At 44.0% G+C, this 6,000-nt stretch overlaps 1 long non-coding RNA gene across 1 annotated transcript in view; it reads left to right on the top strand.

Annotated features, from left to right (window-relative positions):
• The first annotated feature begins 1,039 nt into the window (after window positions 1–1,039).
• The window catches only part of LOC138358632 (uncharacterized), a 120,358-nt gene continuing 115,397 nt past the window's right edge, over window positions 1,040–6,000 (top strand). Inside the window, exons 1-2 of the long non-coding RNA XR_011225500.1 lie at window positions 1,040–1,251; window positions 3,022–3,112. This is a non-coding gene — a long non-coding RNA (uncharacterized lncRNA). The remainder of the gene's footprint in view (window positions 1,252–3,021; window positions 3,113–6,000) is intronic.

Genomic DNA, 6,000 nt, shown 5'->3' with positions numbered 1-6,000 from the left:
GTGTTTAAATCCATTCTCTATAGGCTTGGATAGGAGGGGTTAATTGGAACAAAGGAACTTAGAAATGGGAGGAGCCTGTTCCTACTGGGAGAGTATTAAGACAATATTAAAGTAAGTGTGTCTTGGGGCTTCAACTGGGGTGCAGGTCAGGTGACCTGGGGGCAGCCACTCAACATCTGGGCCTGTTTTGCAGTATTGAAGGTAATTGTGCACTTGAGATTTCATGTATATTCAGTATGACATTCTGTTGCTTCGAAGGGATTTAGAGTAGGATATATTTTCAATTTTGATTTGAATATACGTGTTTCAAATAAATAAAGTGTATTCATATATTTGTGTTTAGTTATCCGTTCCCTTTTTGTTTAATGCTGGGTCATTTTTTTGTGTTTATGTACGGTACTAGGAACTCCCCGGTGTTCTCCATTTTATGAATATTAGAGTTGCCCTTGAATCTTCAATCAGTAAAGATTACATTAATAATTCTCACGCATTCCTTACCAAGTCCCTTATACCTCTTGACTTCATGATTATTGGCTTCTATACTCCCCGGGAAGTCAATAAAAGACACATTCTGAGTCTGGACAAGGAGGTGGTGGCAGTGTTTAATGAGTTTTTATTCCTTAATTTTAATTTAATAAACTCTCCACTCGTTGCTTCCTCCTCATTTAATATTTCAGAATTAATAATTGCTGTAGTTCATTGGGGGTCACATTGATCTGCAAACAGCGTTAAGCTGGGGTATTGAGTGAGGAAAGGGGGGTAAAATAGGACTGGTCATTACAACTAGCCCACACCTGCACGGTAAGGCTGTTGGAGTGCCTCTAGCCCACACTTGCACGGTAAGGCTGTTGGAGGAGTGCCACTAGCCCACCCCTGCACGGTAAGGCGTCGTAGACTGAATGAACGCTCAGCTGAGTCTGCAGGGAGATAACAGTGAGTATTTTTGCAGACGTATGCAGGGGTGATAACAGTGAGTGTTGCACGTATTGTTGCAGAAGTATGCAGGGGTGATAACAGTGAGTGTTGCACGTTATGTTGCAGTCGTATTCTAGGGTGATAACAGTGAGTGTTGCACGTATTGTTGCAGAAACATGCTGGGGTGATAGCAGTGCTCCAGGCGGGCTTCATCGGGGTGTGGGGAGAGTGGTACTACACTGCTAACTATGGCAACAAGGGTGTTGTCTCCTCCCAGGACTGGAAGAAGAGATCCCAGGTGGTGAACCAGCTGCTCCAGGCACTTCCAGCATCCAGGTGGCTACCATTATGTTATCCTTATCCTTCACGACATCCAGGTGGCTACCATTATGTTATCCTTATCCTTCACAACATCCAGGTGGTTACCCTTGTGGTCCTTATCCTTCACAACATCCAGGTGGCTTCCATTATGGTCCTTATCCTTCACAACATCCAGATGGCTACCATTATGCTAGTTATCCTTTACAATGGCAATGGAGAATGTAATGGACAACCTGTATAACGGCAATGGAGAAATATACATAGGTAGAGGTGTAGCATGTATGGTAATTGATATGTATACACAGGCAGGGGTGTAGCAGGTATGTTAATATAAATATACGCAGCTAGAGTTGTAGCAAGTATGTTAATGGAAACATATATACACAGGTAGAGGTGTAGCGGGAATGTTAATATAGATATACAAAGGTAGATGTGCAGGAGGTATGTTAATAGAGATATATACTGAAGTAGAGGTGTAGCAGGTTCGTTAATGGAGATATATATACGCATGTAGAGGTGTAGCAGGTATGTTAATATAGATATATACATGGGTAGAGGTATAGCAGGTATGTTAAGCCTAGATATATATAGAGGTAGAGGTGTAGCAAGTACGTTATAGAGATATACACAGGTAGAGGTATAGAAGAATGTTAATGGAGATATATACACAGGTAAAGGTGCAGCAGGTATGTTAATGTAGGAATATACACAGGAAGAGGTGTAGCAGGTATGGTAATGGAGATATATACCCAGGTGGAGGTGTAGCAGGTATGGTAATGGAGATATACACCCAGGTGGAGGTGTAGCAGGTATGGTAATAGAGATATATACCCAGGTAGAGGTGTAGCAGGTATGGTAATGGAGATATACACCCAGGTAGTGGTGTAGCAGGTATGGTAATGGAGATATACACCCAGGTGGAGGTGTAGCAGGTATGGTAATAGAGATATATACCCAGGTAGAGGTGTAGCAGGTATGGTAATGGAGATATACACCCAGGTAGTGGTGTAGCAGGTATGGTAATGGAGATATACACCCAGGTGGAGGTGTAGCAGGTATGGTAATAGATATATACCCAGGTAGAGGTGTAGCAGGTATGGTAATGGAGATATACACCCAGGTAGAGGTGTAGCAGGTATGGTAATGGAGATATACACCCAGATGGAGGTGTAGCAGGTATGGTAATAGAGATATATACCCAGGTAGAGGTGTAGCAGGTATGGTAATGGAGATATACACCCAGGTAGAGGAGAGGTCGAGACCGGGTGAGTGTTAACGTGTAGCTCAGGTGTGGAACTAGTGACCCTCCCAGGACGTCTCCACAACAAGCCGACCAACTTCTGCATACCGATTTGTTTCATGGTGAACAGAAGCATTAGGCGATACGAAACTCGCCCATACATTTCTGTCACGCATAAGATTCGAACTCAAAATTCTGGATATGTTTCTATTAAGGTTTGCGTGTGGTACATATTCTTCCTCCTGACTAGGGACTTTCTTAGATAATTACTTATACTAACCTGGGATAACGTCAGGTTCAGTAAAGTCTACCAACCACTTACGTTTATCTGCAGAGTTATCAAGTCTTTGAGCAAGATTTATCCATTTTTATTGTTGTTGTGGATGCTACTGGTGGGGAGAGACCCCAAGCCAAAAGTGCCACACCGGATTCATTAATTTTTTGATTCCATATGTCTTTATTATTAAAATAATTATTAACATAAACAGTTTTATGTTAAATATTATTGAAAAACGTTCAAATATTATTTCCAAAACTTTTTGCAGGCAAATCCAACTGCGAACTCCATACTACAAGCGGAAGATTCTCGAGCGAACCTCACCCATCAAATCGAGTGAAGCCTTCAACAACAGTCCAGTCAGTCACCCACTCGTCCTGCTTGTAAAACACACCAGTCACCCAGTAGACTACAGACAACCACATCCATCACTAGTGTAGACAACCACATCCATCACTAGTGTAGACAACCACAATATCAATAGCGTGTACAACCACACTATCGCTTTTGCAGACAAACACACTATCACTAGTGTAGACAACCACACCATTAGTGTAGACAACCACACTATCGCTAGTGTAGACAACCAAACTATCACTAATGTAGACAACCACAAAATCGCTAGTGTAGACAACCACACTATCGCTAGTGTAGACAACCACACTATCGCTAGTGTAGACAACCACACTATCGCTAGTGTAGACAACCACACTATCGCTAGTGTAGACAACCACACTATCGCTAGTGTAGACAACCACACTATCGGTAGAGTAGACAACCACACTATCGGTAGTGTAGACAACCACACTATCGCTAGTGTAGACAACCACATTCTCGCTAGTGTAGACAACCACACTATCGCTAGTGTAGACAACCACACTATCGCTAGTGCAGACAACCACACTATCGCTAGTGCAGACAACCACACTATCGCTAGTGCAGACAACCACACTATCGCTAGTGCAGACAACCACACTATCGCTAGTGCAGACAACCACACTATCACTAGTGTAGACAACCAAACTATCACTAATGTAGACAACCACAAAATCGCTAGTGTAGACAACCACACTATCGCTAGTGTAGACAACCACACTATCGCAAGTGTAGACAACCACATTATCGCAAGTGTAGACAACCAGACTACCGCTAGTGTAGACAACCACACTATCGCAAGTGTAGACAACCACACCCATCACTAGTGCAGACAACCACACTATCGCTAGTGTAGACAACCACACTATCGCTAGTGTAGACAACCACACTATCGCTAGTGTAGACAACCACACCATCACTAGTCTAGACAACCACACTATCGCTTGTGTAGACAACCACACCATCACTAGTCTAGACAACCTCACGCATCACTAGTGTAGACAACCTCACCCATCACTAGTGTAGACAACCACACACATCACTAGTGTAGACAACCGCACCCATCACTAGTGTAGCTAGTGTAGACAACCACACCCATCACTAGTGTAGCTAGTGTAAACAACCACACCCATCACTAGTGTAGCTAGTGTAGACAACCACACCCATCAGTAGTGTTAACAACCACACTATCACTAGTGTAGACAACCACACTATCACTAGTGTAGACAACCACACTATCACTAGTGTAGACAACCATACTATCACTAGTGTAGACAACCACACTATCAATAGTGTAGACAACCACACTATCACAAGTGTAGACAACCACACTTACAACTAGTGTAGACAACCACACTTATCACTAGTGTAGACAACACCACCCATCACTAGTGTAGACAAACACACCCATCACTAGTGTAGACTACCACACATCACTAGTGTAGACAACCACACCCATCACTAGTGTAGACAACCACGCTATCGCTAGTGTAGACAACCACGCTATCGCTAGTGTAGACAACCACACTATCACTAGTGTAGACAACCACACTATCACAAGTGTAGATATCCACACCCATCACTATTGTAGACAACCACACCCATCACTAGTGTAGACAACAACACCATCGCTAGTGTAGACAATCACACCCATCACTAGTGTAGACAACAACACCATCGCTAGTGTAGACAATCACATCCATCACTAGTGTAGACAACCACATCCATCACAAGTGTAGACAACCACACCCATCACTAGTGTAGACAACCACACCCATCACTAGTGTAGACAACCACGCTATCGCTAGTGTAGACAACCACGCTATCGCTAGTGTAGACAACCACACTATCACTAGTGTAGACAACCACACTATCACTAGTGTAGACAACAACACCATCGCTAGTGTAGACAATCACATCCATCACTAGTGTAGACAACCACATCCATCACAAGTGTAGACAACCACACCCATCACTAGGGTAGACAACAACATCCATCACTAGTGCAGACAACCACACCCATCACTAGAGCAGAGAACCACACCCATCACTAGTGCAGACAACCACACCCATCACTAGTGCAGACAACCACACCCATCACTAGTGCAGACAACCACACCCATCACTAGTGCAGACAACCGCACCCATCACTAGTGCAGACAACCACACCCATCACTAGTGTAGACAACCACACCCATCACTAGTGCAGACAACCACACCCATCACTAGTGCAGACAACCACACCCATCACTAGTGCAGACAACCACACCCATCACTAGTGCAGACAACAACACCCATCACTAGTGCAGACAACCACACCCATCACTAGTGCAGACAACCACACCCATCACTAGTGCAGACAACCACACCCATCACTAGTGCAGACAACCACACCCATCACTAGTGCAGACAACCACACCCATCACTAGTGCAGACAACCACACCCATCACTAGTGCAGACAACCACACCCATCACTAGTGCAGACAACCACACCCATCACTAGTGCAGACAACCACACCCATCACTAGTGCAGACAACCACACCCATCACTAGTGCAGACAACTACACCCATCACTAGTGCAGACAACCACACTATCGCTAGTGTAGACAATCACACTATCACTAGTGTAGACAATCACACTATCACTAGTGTAGAAAACCACACTATCACTAGTGCAGACAACCGCACTATCGCTAGTGTAGACAATCACACTATCACTAGTGCAGACAACCACACCCATCACTAGTGCAGACAACCACACCCATCACTAGTGTAGACAATCACACTATCACTAGTGTAGACAACCACACTATCACTAGTGTAGACAATCACACTATCACTAGTGCAGACAACCACACTATCGCTAGTGT

This window comes from Procambarus clarkii, chromosome 85, assembly GCF_040958095.1.
Source record: "Procambarus clarkii isolate CNS0578487 chromosome 85, FALCON_Pclarkii_2.0, whole genome shotgun sequence".
NCBI lineage: Eukaryota > Metazoa > Arthropoda > Malacostraca > Decapoda > Cambaridae > Procambarus > Procambarus clarkii.
The sequence above is the reverse complement of the archived record's forward strand: the minus strand, read 5'-3'. Positions and strand labels throughout refer to the sequence as shown.